Source organism: Panulirus ornatus, chromosome 68, assembly GCF_036320965.1.
Source record: "Panulirus ornatus isolate Po-2019 chromosome 68, ASM3632096v1, whole genome shotgun sequence".
NCBI lineage: Eukaryota > Metazoa > Arthropoda > Malacostraca > Decapoda > Palinuridae > Panulirus > Panulirus ornatus.
The window spans coordinates 9,397,410-9,413,908 of record NC_092291.1 but is presented as its reverse complement, the minus strand read 5'-3'; the positions used below and the strand labels follow the sequence as shown (position 1 = coordinate 9,413,908).

At 52.0% G+C, this 16,499-nt stretch overlaps 1 protein-coding gene across 4 annotated transcripts in view; it reads right to left on the bottom strand.

Annotated features, from left to right (window-relative positions):
- The window catches only part of LOC139747371 (uncharacterized), a 168,122-nt gene that overhangs the window by 33,515 nt on the left and 118,108 nt on the right, over positions 1–16,499 (bottom strand). The window lies entirely within an intron of this gene.

Genomic DNA, 16,499 nt, shown 5'->3' with positions numbered 1-16,499 from the left:
TCAGGCTGTGGGCCGCCCTAGGTCTGGTGCCCCTCTCTCACTCACACACACCCTCACTCTCTTAACCTTCCACCCTAACTCACCCACCCCACTCCCCTACCCCTCTACCCCACCTCTGCTGTCCACTCCTCTATAATAACTACCCCACCCAACCCTTGGTCTCTTAACCCTCCTCCCTAAGTTCTGCTACCCTCCGTCTTCCTAGGTCTTTTACCCTGCCTCCCTAGTTTTGCTACCCTCCGTCTCCCTTGGTCTGTTACCCTTCGTCTTTCTCGATCTGTTGCCTCTCCAATCTCCCTCCTCCTGGCTCATCTACCGAGGTTTCTACTGGCTCTAAAGATTCCTTCCCACGTGGACGAGTCTCATGTAAACGTATGCCCCATCGGTAAGGGCCTGACCCACCAAAACAGGTCTGTCTCAGGGGCAGTACACATCTGCCCTGTTCCAACTAGACTTGACAGCACCCGTTACTACATCCTCCACCTTCCCAACCACCCTCTGCTGCCTGCCAGAAGTCGTCCCTGCGTCACCCTCGAGCCCTAACACCCAGCCTCCCCTTGGGTCAGCTGTATACCACCAGCTGTTGCCGTCTTTGTCCGACACACATCTAGACCCAGGACTGTCTGTCTGTTGAACCGTCGTAGGTCGTTCCCTCCCACTCAATCCTGCTGCTGCTGTGGTGCATCCAGCACACTGAGCACGGCGGTGCAACCCCTGAGTACGGTGATACGACTCTCGAGCACGACGGTACGACCCCTGACACTTAAGTGTCATGTCACATCGTTGTATTCACGAGGGTTGGCAACATCTACATCACCCACACTGATGATGTAAGGTTAGGCCCAACTAAAATATACTTCTCCACAGTTACGGTGACTTACCCCTACCTCAGGCCCCAGCAAGCATTACTTATCACTTGTATACATACATTTCTTACATACCTATCAATAGCTATCCTTCCCAGGATATAATCTACACTAATTCAAACTCAGGCACACTTATTACATAGCTATCTACGGATGTGTTTCTACGTATATATCTATACTACATCTAATAACTACACATGCTGGTACTATGTTTTGTTCCTCTCGATTTTGACAGGTACTGGTATGTTACGTACGACGTGGGTCCTAGTAACACCGGTACCCGTGTTCCAGTGGAGAGGGAAGACTTCCTGGCTCCACCTCCAGTATCCTCAAGTGAGACGATATTTCGCCCCTGTGTGTTCCCTAGAAGGGAGACGAGAGCGATTCCTGACACTGTACGTAATTCTGATACCCTAGTAGAATGACTTGTGGCCACTGGAGTGTTGGCTGCACATCGTTAAACTGCAGTAGTGATGTCGCTAGCTTCAAAATGGCGATGTTAGTGGGAAACAGTGTTGTAGTTCGAGGCGTAAAAGTGCCGTGAAACGTGTCATCATCAGCGGTTCTTCCCACCTCCTACTGCCAGCTCTCTAGCTCCAGTCTATCATCATCTTTAATCCTGGAGTACCACGATATAACCCCCCCCCCCCTCAGTGCCATGACTGTAGCCTAAACCCCGGGAGTACGGTGACTTTACTCCCACTGAGTACGAAGGCTTGAGTGCGATCAGCCCTTTAAGTACGACGACTTAACCCCATGAGTATGCCTAATTAACCTCTTGAGCATGACGACTTAACCCCCTCAGTACGCCGAATTAACCCCTTGCATACGACGACTTAACGCCCTAAGTACGCCGAATCTACCCTCCTGAGTGCGAAGACTTAATCCCTTGAGTGTAAAGACAACCCTATGAGTAAGTCGAATCCAACCCTGGAGCAAGACGACTTAAGTTATCGTACTCGAGGGGTTATCACAGGAGAGTGTTGCTGCTCTGTTGTCTTCGCTACGCGTAAGGTCGTCGGCAGAACCGTCCCCTGGCACAACCTCGTCTTCTGCACCATGATGTGGTTCGTAAGACTTACACGGGGCTCCATATTCTCCCCCTCCGTTGCACACCTTGTACACTGCAGCATCCCGGGCATGCGTGACGAAGCGTTCGCGGGAACTAAGAGGATGTTATACATGTGGTTTCTGACGGATGAAAATGCATTACGATCATGCATCTTCACAGCGATGTGCTCCTGCAATATATATATATATATATATATATATATATATATATATATATATATATATGTGTGTGTGTGTGTGTGTGTGTGTGTGTGTGTGTGTTCCACTGCCTTTGTTTCAGGGGTTCAGAGCACCGCCGCAAGATTTTCCATTTTAATGCATCTCTTTGTGGGTTGAGGGTCTGGCGGCAGGGAGTCTGGCTGCCTGCCCGCCCGCCTGGCAAGCCTACGACGATGCCTCGGCTACCGCCTCTCCTAATGACCGAACAGGCTGGTGGCCTACCATCCCCCCGTGGCTCCTGACCTAGCGGGAGACCCGTCTTGCGACCTGGCTAATGAGCTGGCTGAAAATGGTCCGAGAGGAGGAGCCTCGTGACCTGGGGCGGCCTCAGGTGGCCAGTGTACACAGGAAGAACACCACTGGTGTTCAAGTGGAGCACCAGTGGAGTAGCGGTCGGCTAGGGGTAGTGGCGTACCCTGGAGGATGATTGGCATATGTGCCGCAGGTCTTCAGGCGTGACGGGGGAGAGGGAGGGAGGGAAGGAGGGGAGTGAGTGAGTGAGGGAGGGTATAGAGAGGTCCTGGCGGCCTGGGAACCTTGCTCTCTCTCTCTTTCTCCTTTCCCTGGATGTCTGGGTGGCGCTTGCTCTTCCTTTGTCCCTCCTCGGCAGGCTATCACTTTCCTTACTGCCCGCCCTCACAGCTGGGTCATGGCTGACACAAACTACCACCACCACCCTCCTACTTACACCTATCCTTAATAACTACAATCATATCCTAAACCAAGCAACTACACACACACAAACCTAAGGTGTCTTGGCCGTGACCTCCACCCCAAAACATTTCCAAGTACACCTATGCACCTGTCAGGTGTACATAGCTGCAGATGTTTAGTTAATAAAGAACAGAAACGGGATCCACATTGATACAAACCAATAGAGTATAGGGGCGGTGGCCATACAGATGTGCTCCACTACACCCCCAATGTTCACGCAATCTTAACCCACGTACGAAGCTGAACGGATGCAACCCATGCCCTCTCAACCACCACCAAGATCTATGCTCCAGGGGTCCTAAAGTCGTACTCAAGGATCGTATTGGTCGTGTGTCGTGCCCAAGGGTCGTAGAGTCGTGCTGAAGGTGATTATGTGAGAATTTCCAGGTACGCGATCCACGAGCAACTCGCCCCTCCAGTGTGAAATAAGAGGGGCGACCTGGTCTGCAAGTACCGTCACCAGCGGGTGCTTCAGAAAGGTACCTGACCTGCAAGTACCGTCACCAGCAGGTACTTAAGGAAGGTACATGACCTACACGTACCGTCACCGGCGGGTAATTTAGGACGGTACCTAACCTGCAAGTACCGTCACTGGCGGGTGCTTCCACCAGAAGCTGTCAAGAGAGGAAAGCCAGAAGAGTGCACAAGAGGCGGGACGGTGCGGTGTCCCGGGAGGGGCTAGAGGGAAGGTAGTGATGGGCTGGAGGGAGGGTAATGATGGGGTAGAGGGGAGGGAGGGTAGGAGCGTAGGCGGGCAGCCAGTGTGGGCCTGGTAGGAGGGAGCAGGAGGCCACGTGACTCGTGTGTACAGTGCAGTTCATTGTCCCTCCCCCAGCGGCGGCCTGGCCCTCACACTCGCCACCACCATCACCATCCTTCCCCAGCGGCGGCCTGGCCTTCACACTCGCCATCACCATCATCCTCCCCCAGCGGTGGTGACCTGGCCAACACCACCATCCTCGCACTCTTTTAACTCATACACACATAGGTCCATTGGTAGAAGCCATGACTTGGTCCATCATGGAAGAACGAGAATTTAGGGGTGACTTGATCACGGCCTTCAAGTTAATAAACCAGTCCGAAGAAGTTCTTCGTTAGGTGGAAAGACACTTAACGAGACACTAAGCCAGAAACGTAAAGAAGTGCTATTATATAACGGTTTATAATGTCCGAGTTGAGGATCAGTGGATGACACTGCGAATGCTGAGGGCATACCGAAGGTCTGACAACGTTGTATGAGAGAACAATCAAGAAATGAGGCCCCACGAGTACAAAACTCCTCTACCGTAGTGTATATATATATATATATATATATATATATATATATATATATATATATATATATATATATATATATATTGTTATGAACATATGAGTGCCCCATGTTCGTATGTGCGGCCCTATGTGTGTTTATGGTATAAGTGGTTTTATGTTGTAGTATGGCAGAGAAGGTTGGCCAGGGCCTCCGTTACCTTGGCTGGGGTTTCACTCCCCTGGCCGGGTCATCAATTCAGGTACCCTCAACACTTCGGCCTGTCGTCTTTCCCATACCCGAGGAGCCAGACGGCCGAGGTCAAGAGCAGGGGTCATGCCGGGCCATCAATCCAGTCACCCTCAACACTTGGACCTGTCATTTCTCCCCCGTCCGAGGCACCAGACGACTGAGATCAAGACAGGAGGTCAGCTAGAAAATACGGATTCCTGTATATCGTCGTTATCGTCAGGAAAGGAGGAGGTTGGGCCTTAGGCAAGATGAGAACCGGACTTTATGAATCTAGCCAAGTAGGAGTGGCACTATGAGCCACCCTCCTCCATTCACAGCTGGACCTTAGGCCTCTAGCCAATCAAGAGTGGCACTATGGGTCACCCTTCTCCAATCCCCTATAGATAGGGTTGTGCGGAGGAAGGTGGATGTGTTGAAAATGAGATGTTTGAGGACAAGTAGGAGTGGCACTATGAGGAGAAATGGGAGACCAAACTGGAGGTGGAAGGATGGAGTGAAAAAGATTTTGAGCGATCGGGGCCTCAACATGCGGGGGGTGGGGGGGGGGGGGGGTGAAAGGCGTGCAAGGAATAGAATGAATTGGAACGATGTGGTATACTGGGGTCGACGTGCTGTCAACGGATTGAACCAGGGCATGTGAAGCGTCTGGGGTAAACCACGGAAAGTTTATATATATATATATATATATATATATATATATATATATATATATATATATATATATATATATATATATATATTATCCCTGGGGATAGGGGAGAAAGAATACTTCCCACGTATTCCCTGCGTGTCGTAGAAGGCGACTAAAAGGGGAGGGAGCGGGGAGCTGGAAATGCCCCCTCTTTTTTTTTTTTCTTTTTTTAATTTTCCAAAAGAAGGAACAGAGAATGGGGCCAGGTGAGGATATTCCCTCAGAGGCCCAGTCCTCTGTTCTTAACGCTACCTTGCTAACGCGGGAAATGGCGAATAGTTTGAAAAAAGAAAATATATATATATATATATATATATATATATATATATATATATATATATATATATATATATATATATATATATACCATTAACGTTTGACCCTCAGCATCAACAAAGTCGAGAAAGTCAAGTCACTGATGAGACGATTGTCAATAAACAGTATCTCAGGAACCAGGTCAGAGAAGTGAGATTCCTTCAAACTCTTATGTCTGATGACAGCACATCACAGGTACTCAAAGGGGAAGCCACACACACCTCAAGACCCACGGGGAAGTGCTACTTAATGAACGTGTGGTGCCAGCGTTGTGGGATTGAGTCTTTGCATTCGTACAGACAGAGGGATTAGCAATGCACTAAGTGCCAGGAATATTCAAATACAAACGAATTTTTTTTTTTTTTGCGCAAGCTGACAGCCATCTTGATGAGAAATAATAAGTGATATAGAGGAATGTCGGTAGAGACCCTGCATCACTAATGTCGACTTTTAAACTGAGAATGAGAGGGTAGCCTGACGACACATCTCTACCATTAAAGTCAAATCTTTTTTTTTTTTTTTTTTTTAAAGTCACACACATACCAGGCCAACCGCTTGGGTGGACAGAGACAATAGTATTATTTCACTGTAAAAAGATAAATCAGGAAACATAGGCGAGAGACGTTTCCGAACCGGATGGCCGTGACGAGTGGCATGCCACAAGGGCCAATCTTTAAGACTATAATGATTAATCTTCATCCGAGTGATCACTCTTCCTGTAGGGGTACAGACTTGACTAACCGGGTGCTGCAGGCGATGCCAAGCTTGTGCCGACCTACGTAGACGGCGTAGTGGTGGATTACAGAGAGGCGTAGATACTGTGCAGCAGTTGTGTGAGGGAGGGACAAAGACAGTGAAGCCTGGTCAACGCCAGGCTGAGAATGGGGACAGAATGTGGTAAGCGGCCCTTCAGACACTATTTTACTATCATGTCTCCATTTACATACATTACGTAGATGGGATACTGTTCCTGTCCTCCAGCTGGTTCAACCTAGTCACGGTACATCAGGTCTATTATCATCTGTCCTTCCCCTGTACTGTCTTCTCCTGCAGATAACCTCCTTACAGGACATCAGGTCCTCTGTTACCCGGTCTCCCGGGGATGTACTGTCCTCCAGCAGATAACCTCCTCGTCAGATCAGTATCTGTCCTTCTCATGTACTCCTACGGAGGAAGAGTTGTGAGATATTTTCCCATGTGGGGGGAAGACTAAGACACAGATACGTTATCTGTGCTATAATCAGACATACACACACACACAATGGCCCTGACTGTCACCAGAATCTAATCATCTGCCATTACCTTGCGACGAGCTTTCACGTATATCCATACACGTGCAAGATGAAAAATGATCTATACATATGCCCAACGTAAAGGGGGACACAAGGAAAGGGGGAAGGAGGGGGACGGGAGGATCTAGGGTGGCGGCTAGGAGTGGGTTGGTGGGCCCTGGGCCCGTGGCCGCCGCCGCCGCCACCATACATAAGTAATGACCCCGGCTCGCACCCCAGGCCGTACCATTCGTACCCTGAGTGAGACAGACTCTACACCACACACACACCTACCACTCTCCTTCCTTAACTCTCTCTCTCCTCTCCCACATTATGGTCCTCTCTACCCTAGGCCTAAAATAAAAAAAACAACTAATTTCCTAAGATTAATACCAACTTGATGTGCGTGCGTGTGTGTGTGTCTGTGAGGGAGGAGGGCGTAAACTCTGTGTTACATATCAAGAAGAGTTGTAGGCCGTCCTGAGAGAGAGAGAGAGAGAGAGAGAGAGAGAGAGAGAGAGAGAGAGAGAGAGAGAGAGAGAGAGAGAGAGAGAGTGGGGCTATCCCCTGGGAGGTGTGGTGGGTGGGGGGTGGCGGTCCAGGGTGAGCCTCGTACCTCGTGCAACAGGGCGGCGGCGGCGGCACGCTCGGTGACGTCGTGCGCCGCTTGCTGTTCCCTCACCCCACCCCCACCCACCACACACACACACACATACACACACCAGCACACACCAAACGTTTGTACCTCGCCCCCCTCCCCCTTCCTGATACTCCAACCACCCCCTCTCTTGTTACAGTTTCTGAGGTAACTCCTTGAAACTCCACGCCTTCTAAATACAGTCATGTGTCACGCTCGATTTTCACACACACACACACACACACACACACATATATATATATATATATATATATATATATATATATATATATATATATATATATATATATATATATAATTGGCCGGAGAAGCCTGTGAGACACACGAGTCCGCAATCCTTTGTGTGGTGGAGGCCTCTTTGACGGGGGGTCATGGCGCTTCCAATATGTCAACCTCCAGCCACCATATCGGCTATAAACCACCACGTTCGTGATGATGCACCGCCCACAAGTACCGTACCTCAGCCCCTTGACCATGACGGTACGACCATGTGAGCATGAACGTACTATCCTCGGGATATGATAGTTTTATATCGCAACCTCATCATCGAGGATCAGCCCCAAGGTCGGGCTATCGTGCCATAGGGTCGTGTCGTCGTGGGCATGAGGTTTCACTGTCGTCTAAGGTTGTCTCAAGTTAGAGAAACGAACCACAAGGTCGAGCCGAGGGATAAGTGCTTGGTGAGTGGCGCGCCACGGTCAAGCCACTAGCAAGGGGCGGGTGTGACTACTGTGACATCACTCGATGTCGACGCTGATGATGAGGATGACGTTGTTACGTGATGTCAATGAAGGCAGCGGCAGCAGCAGGAGGAGGGGAGGAGCCCAAACGCGAGCCGGCCACCAGGCCTCCCCTACCCGGCCCGGCCGAGCATCTCGGGGTCCTAACTCAAAACATCTCAGCATCGTACATCTGACAAACGTCCTCCACGCAACATTTTGCACCAGCTTCAACCCGCCCAACTAAGCCTCCTCTCGCTTCCTTTATATACTCGAAATACGTAGGTGTCTTGGCAGAGTAATGCTACACCCACATAGTTCAGGTCCCCTAGTGCTACTACGCCACAAACCCAAACGTTTACAGATAAGCAAATGTTTGTGAATGCATTACCGGGACGAGACGTTTGCATAACGTTTGCGTGTGAGCGGGGCTGAACACACTGCTGTGCTGCCTGCCTTCACTGGCATGTTTTCCCCGCGTCAACAAACGTTTGCTGGTGAACCAACGTTGTTCTCTTGGCGGTGTGCGGCGGGATGGAACCACAGGCCGCCCACCGCCCGTCACTCTGCCAGCAGAAGGCCCCTCCTTCCTCCTTCTCCTCCAGTAGCTTCACGTCCATCATCTGCGGTGAAGGTATGGCGCGCCTCTACACTCCCAGAAACAATATGGGAACCTCCGCCGTGACCACAATTACATCCTAGCTTACGTAAACTGTTCCCGCTCTGGCGACCACTATGATATTCCCCTCCCAAACACAACAGAGAGGACCTTTTAACATCTGTTACGATCTATCTTCATCCCTAAGTTCTGCAGTGACAGAACATATCATCTCTATCTTAAACGTGTCAAAAACTTAGCCCCTGGAGCGCGACAACTTAACCGATTGGGTACGACGACTTAACCCTCGGAATACGATACCTCTGCGATGGAATACGATAACTTTTACCCATGGCATACCATGTCTTAAGTGATCGCACTCATGGGTCGTGCCAGTCGTAGTCAGCGGGGTAAGTCGTCGTCAACGTGGCTACAGAAGCACAGTGTTACTCCCAAAGACGACTCTCCTGTTTCCTAAAGACACGTGCAGCTCATGACACATTCCCCTTACTCCTCCCCTTCCTCTTCCTCCTCCAGAATTACAACAGCAGCAGCACGGTTTTCGTCGTCTGGCCACTCTATGGCAATCGAGAAGTCATTCATTTCCTTTTCTCTTTTTTTCGTTAACGGCTTATAAACACAATTAACTTTCCACTCATATCGACCGTCTCGACACTAATCAATCTTAAGTAACACTAGGAACACCAAGGAAAAGTCATTAGAAACACAGAAACATATATATTGTCTAGATACATAGATAAATATATACCGAGAGAGAGAGAGAAAACATTTCCATGACAGCCATAGGACGTACAGTGGGTCCGATACATCGACAATTGAGGGTGACACGCGGGCCCATGAACCCAGAGGGTCCTCGTCCCGTCGAAGTAGAGGATCGGCAAGGTGACGCAGGATACTGACCTTGGAGACCGCACAAACCTTATGGTGGAGAACGACCTAATCACGGGTCATGCTGGATATAACGTGCGAAGGGCCGAGTTCACCTGGTGGTGAACACAGGCCACGGCTTAAAGGTACGGGAACTGTACAAGACAAAGACGTCATGGTGTTTAATGTTTAGTTTCATCCACATCTGCAGCACTTGCTCTCTCTCTCTCTCTTCTCTCTGGGGACACTTCACTTCTGCACGACGGCTGGTTTCGGTTTCAGAGCAGGCAGCTGCAGGAGTACTGTTCTTGGTTTCATTTTCAGAGCTGGAGGCTTCGATTGTACTATCGCTGGTTTCCGATTCAGAGCCGGTGGCTTCAGCTGTTCTGTCGCTGGTTTCAGCTTCATAGCCGTTTCAGTTTCACGGTCGGCGATTTCAGTGGCAGAGTTGAGGATTTATAATATTCCTAAAATCTGTTCGGTCAGCCGCCATCAGTGTCCGAGTGATAGAAAAACCCCAGTGACGTGTTTCTTTCCGATTATTTACCTATTCCCCCGCTCGGGCCAGCGGCCACCATCAAAAACTACCATAACCATTACAATTCACCTCTAATGAACAAGAGAGGAGCACATTATACTCCCGTAATTAGACAATTACATCGCTATACACCCAAAACAAAGTTCACAAAGGAAAATAAAACCTGGCGTTCGCTAGTTGGGGGGGAAAAATAAGCCACCAACTGCACGGGACCGCATCCGCGTCATGACGGTGCCATCAATCCAACATGACAGCAGCCATCATGCGCAGCCAACAGTGACATTTTATCATCACAGGTTTGCCTCACTACACCCTCTCCCTGGGTCAGAGGAGGGGTGGGGGGCAGTGAGTGAGTGCTTATCTGGCGGGGTCACAGACGGAACCAGCAGTTCGCCGAGGGGAATACACACACACACAAACACATACCATCCATGGCAGGACTTTCTCCAGAAAATAAAAATGGAGGGGAAACAGTAACGTTGTTAATTAATGGGGTGGATGGGTGAATCGCTCTCCTCCGCCATATGGCTCACGGGTGTCGTGTGAGCCGAGTGAAAGTGGCTTAGGGGAATACGACAGCGGTGTGAGTAGGATGGTGTGTGCTGTTGTGATCCGACGATGTAAGAGGACCATATTGGCAGGTCTGGGGTTGATGAAGGACGCTCTCTCCCTCAGCATAACGGCCCACGCTAGTTTATATAACGCAAAACATGCTCACACCGCGGGCCTCCGTGGTGGGAGTGCTTAGCGTTAGCGACCACGAGTAAGTACAGGCTAGCCCAAGGTTGAACCAGCATTGGTTCGAATCCTGGGCGGGCGTCGTAGTCGTCCCACACCCAAACCCAGGCATTCATCCTCACCTTCGGGGATATGTGGGTCCCTGAATTAGGCTGGTGTGTGTGTGTGTGTGTGTGTGTGTGTGTGTGTGTGTGTGTGTGTGTGTGTGTGTGTGTGTGTGTGTGTGTACATACGAGTAACGTCATTATACATATTCATAAGGCTAAGAGAGGGACAACATCAGTGTAAAACTATTCCCAAGCATCACACAAATAGCAATCACACACACACACACACACACACACACACACACACACACACACACACACACACACCTGACGAGAGCATAAAGGTGAAGTGGCGGTGAGCGGAGTGACTGCAAGAATGAATGAGCGGTCAAGAGTGATGTAGACTGTGGTTAAACTTAACCCAGACATAAGGACTTCACATCACATCATCTGATGTTGCTACCTTCAGACGATTGAAGTACACCTCCCAGTCCTCACTACCTGACCTCCCAGTCCCGACGACCTGACCTTCAAGTCCCCACGACCTGACCTCCACATCCCCATGACCCGACCCCCTATTCCTCTCAGCACCTAGCGCCCTGATCTTGTCAATCAAGTGCCAGCCATACAGTATATGCCTGACTACCCATTTCTCCAGGTCTCCCTGACGTGGGGGACCTCTGGTCTTGCCGCAAACAACAACCGTCCCTACGCAACACGTGCGTTCACTGCCCGCATTACGCCAAACTTCAATGGTTTCGCAAAAGCTGGACGAACACGTTCACGTAACCACCAGCCGAGGTGTGTGTATGTGTGGGGGGGGGGGGGTGTACAGGGGTGGTAGTGGTGTGGTTATTCATGGCGTCGATCGTGGTAGACGTATTAACAGTACGGATGTGGTGGTGGTGGTAGGTAGGTGGTAGGTAGGTAGGTGGAGGTTGTGGTGTTGCCAGTGGTGGTGGCAGTAGCAATGGTGTTTCCTGTTTTGGTGGTGGACATGATGGTGACGGTGGACAGGGGTGGGGGGGTTGGGGGTGCCCCCCTGTGAAGGAGGAGAGGAGAGGAGGAGGGGGAGGGGGGAGAGGAAGACGGGCGTGTGCACCACCATCTGGTTAGTTATGAGCGGTCATACTCGCTCCTGCACACCCGTCAACACCAAGAGAGCCTACCACCGGCTGACCCTCACTAAGCCAGACGACACTACAGGCCCAAAATCACATTCACCACCACACGGAACCATCCTCTGACCTGCCGACCATCCCGGCTGCCCTACACGGGCCGGGAACCCTATATGACCGTGTACGCGGCCCATGAGGAGGGGGGAGGTGGAGGGGGAGGAGGTCAGTGCTGGGTACAGGCAACTGGTCTTCAACCTGTTGGTTGGCTCCTTAGTCACCCCCTGGCTGGGGATCTGCTCTACAGGCTCCTCCTGCCGCCGCTCCCCCACCCCGACCTAGCTAACCCCCAACCCATCCCCCCCTCTCTACCACAGTTCAACTCTGTAGCACACGACGCCAGCCCACCTACTGGACCTCGCCAGCAGAGGCTGACTCTTCGTCAGGAGGGCGTGTCCGGACGGACCTGACACACGAGGGTGGGCAGGGGCCTTCACAGACAGGGCTGTGCTAAACACTTTATAGGCACAGAGAAGTGCTAGCACCTGGCAGGCGCCTTGAGGGGGGGGGGGGGGTGAAAATTACACGCACATCAGGGGGGCGGGGGCGTCAACATGGCAGGAAGCATGCGAGGAGGGAGGCAGGGGGTTCAACCTGTTACGGATGGAAGTGAGTACAGAGCACGTGCTTCATGCAAGGGGAGGAGATGGGAGGGGAGGGGGGGCCAAAACCTGCCAGGCACGGGAGGGGGAGGGGACGCTGTACTTCAAACCTGGGGACGGGAGGTCGGGGCTGGGTGCTGGAGGGGAGGACAGGGTACACCTCCGTCTGAGGTAAGTTGTTATCAGCGTGGCGGTAGGCCGAGGACGGCCCCCTCAGCTGGGTACGTTTCCATAGCAACGCTCCCACGCTCACGCGCCCACGCACACCGCCATCTTCCTTCCACCTAGTCTCACATACACACACACACACATGTACTTTCACACACTCATTATATATATATATATATATATATATATATATATATATATATATATATATATATATATATATATATATATATACTCACAGATACACAAAGAGACCTAGACATACACAGGTCAATACGCACACGATGGTACCCAGCGCACACGGCCCCACTCTCAACGATCTCCAAACGTTCTCCATTCGGACCCCACCGAGCGGCGACCACCGACCCGCTAAACGTACAGTCACATACACACACACACACACACTCACCCTCCCCGGTGGTGGTACAAGCCAGCCCCGCGCGCACCGGAGCACCCACTGCCGTCCAGAGGCCATACAATATTTACTACAGAGGCAGACGTTGAGTGAGTGCAGGAGACGGGCCAAGCACAAGCAAGCGCCGCCCCTCTGCCCATATAAATCAATGACGAGGCCAGCACAGGCCCGAGATTTGGATGACGATCGATTTCCTAGGGGGGAAGGCTCCGGCGGCGGCGGCGGGCTCTGTGCTTAAGGCGGTGAGGAGAGGGTTTAAGGATACGGAAGGAGGAGGAGGAGGAGGAGAGGCTAGCCTAAAGTGGCCTGGGTCAGATGTTAAGATGGTCTGGGATCACCAGGGCTGAGTATGAGGAGGCTGAGGGCAGAGAGCCTAGAGGGGAGTAAAGAACAGAGGGAGGACAGGGCGGTACAAGACAGCTGGGAGGGTCCGGCTGGCATGAGTACGGATGCACAAGAGGTACCAGCTGGGAGGGCTTGGTACAGCAGAACCTAACACTTGGTTGGGCAGCATGTCGACTGCTGACGAAAGTAGGGCAGGATATGATCTGACATATGAGTGGGCGGCAGGGCAGGGCATAACTTAAGGGAAAGGAGAGCACGGCATGACAGGACTTGAAGAAGAAACTGGGTATGACAAGGGGGTACGGTAGCAGGGGTATGAGGTGGGAAGACAGCAGGGCATGACAGGTGAGCTGGCAACAGGGTATGACAGGTGAGAGTGAACTAGGGCATGGCAGATGGGAGGGTAGTAGGGAATGACAGTTGGGATGGTAGTAAGGCATGACAGGTGAGAGGGCAGTTGGGCATGACAGGTGGGAGGACAGAAGGGCATGGCAAGCGTGCTGGCAGTAAGGTACGACGGGTGGGATGGGGGCAGGAGAGTAGAGTACCAAGGCAAAAGAGAGGAGGTGGAGGGAGGAGAGAGGCAGGGCCAGGGATGGAGGAAGAGTGCCACCGCCGCCGCCGGTGTCACGGGGGTTATTACTGGCACTCCTGGAGGCAGCCCACCCTCAAGCAGCAAGTGATAGACGCCGCTCCAGCGCCAACCAGGCCCTCCTCCTCTCGCCCGCCCTAACACTCCATGCTGCTCCTGACAAGGCAATACGGCCATTTGACAGACCTGAGTGTGTAGAATTATCATAAATATATACATGAAGATAAAGCTACAGAGGAAGGACTGAGGACACCGAGTACCCTACTTTGGACTAAATAATAACACGTTCCCAACACCACATACGGGAGCTGTCCGACCCCACCACACCAGATACCGAAGACTACGGACGAGAGATGGTCCACCACTGCTGCTCATCCCCAGAACCACGGCCGCTACGGACGGAGAACAAACGTTACGTCCGTAACAGTTACATGTGTATTTTGGAAGACAATGGTGTGTGTGTGTGTGTGTGAGCTCCAATCCACCCGCCCGCCTGCTTCCACGGCCCCTCACCCACTTGGCCCTCGCTCGCTGACAGCAGTCAGGATGCACGCCCGCCCGTCAGCTGGGAGGGGCGGGACCGGCGCCAGAGGTTCATTCATAAACACTGTCCACACACACACACACACACACACAATCTACATACACGCGCACACACACACCTACATACACGCACGCACACACACACACACACACACACACACACACACACACACAATCTACATACATGCATGCACACAAACATACAAAGTACAAGCGCGGGCCAACTCTCCCACGCCATGTCATGTGGAGATTTACAACCCCCGACCGGGTTATATGGTGCCCAGCTCGTGTTGCCATAAAGGACGGCCCTGTTGCCTGCCGCTGCTTCGTGTGTTGCCATAACGGACGAAGCGTACTGCCACCCAGCTGCTACTGGGCCCATGTTGCCACAAGCGCGTTGCCCTGACCTTGCAGGATGAATGACCTCTACAGCAACGCTGCAAGTTGGCAGATGCTACACCGATTATCTTCTCTTACACTTCTCATGTTATTAACTATCTATAATCAATCTTTATATAAAGTATTAAGGTTTATCCTTATATTATCATCATCCTATCATCTACGGTGGTGGTGGAGGAAGGCATTCGAAGGAGATGAACAGGAGGAGGAAGAGGAAGAAAAATGTATGGACGGTGGGTGGGGAACCGTGACCAAGGAAAGGACGTGACACGTAGCTAGACGCACCTTCTCCTTGTGCCGGCCTCGAACCCGTGACCTGAAGTTGTGGATGATGCGCGCGCATACATACACACACACGCGCGCGCGCGACACGCCTCTCATCCAACGAAGTCCTGTCCTTAGGAGACACCGCATGGGGTTGGGGAGGGTAGGATGGATGGCGCCACGAAAGACAGGATCTCCTTCACGAATCACTTACTGGATGATGGGTAACCTCCTGTAGCGCCATGGAAAAATCCTTGAGCACGACGGTTCGATCCCCAAATAGTCCGAAGGTATCGCTCTAAAGTATGAGGGTACGGCCCTTAACACGACGGTGTAATGGCTTATCCCTCTGACCTGACCTCTGAGAGTCGTCGAAGGGCCAGATGGCGCATCATACTCAAGGGTCGTTACCGTCGGAAGCAAAGGGGTCAAACAGCCCAACCACCCACTCTCGTTCCGTAACGAGCACAGATCACGGTCAGCGTTCCCATAGTAAGGCAGACGAGGGCAGATCAATAACCTCGTCCAGTGATTGGTGGCAGTAATGCCAAGTTCGTCTCGCGGTGTAGCGGACGGGTGGTGGTGCGAGGCCCCGACCAGGCAGACGTTGCTTGTGGCAGAGTTAGAGGTGTAAGGGAAGGAGAGAGAGAGAGAGAGAGAGAGAGAGAGAGAGAGAGAGAGAGAGAGAGAGAGAGAGAGAGAGAAGGGGGGGGGGAAGAGAAAGGGAGAGGGGCACCCCCACGGCGATCAATAACATTAACTGAGTGATAACATTAACCACGCTGGTTGGGGGAGGAGGAAGGGGGGAGAAGGGGTGCAAGCTGCTTCTACGGCCAGGCCGGGGTATGACTGTGTGTAGAGGGTGTGGGCTGGGGGGGTATAGAGAGAGTAAGAGAGAGGGAGGAGGGAGTGTTCGTGCGTGCAGGGTGGCAGGGGACCTTGGAATCTGCCTGGGTAAGTGAGAGTATGGCTGTGGCTGGGGCTGCGGGGAGGGAGCCTAGTGCTGTAGGTAGAGCGGCCGTCGCCATGAGACAGGTACGGTATGTTTCCGGGGCAACGCTCCTGAGCCAGGCCCGGCACAACAGGTCAGAGATGCCGCCGCCAACGTCGCCACCGCTGATGCTGCTGCTGCCGCTACTACCCTCCCCGCCCACTCCAG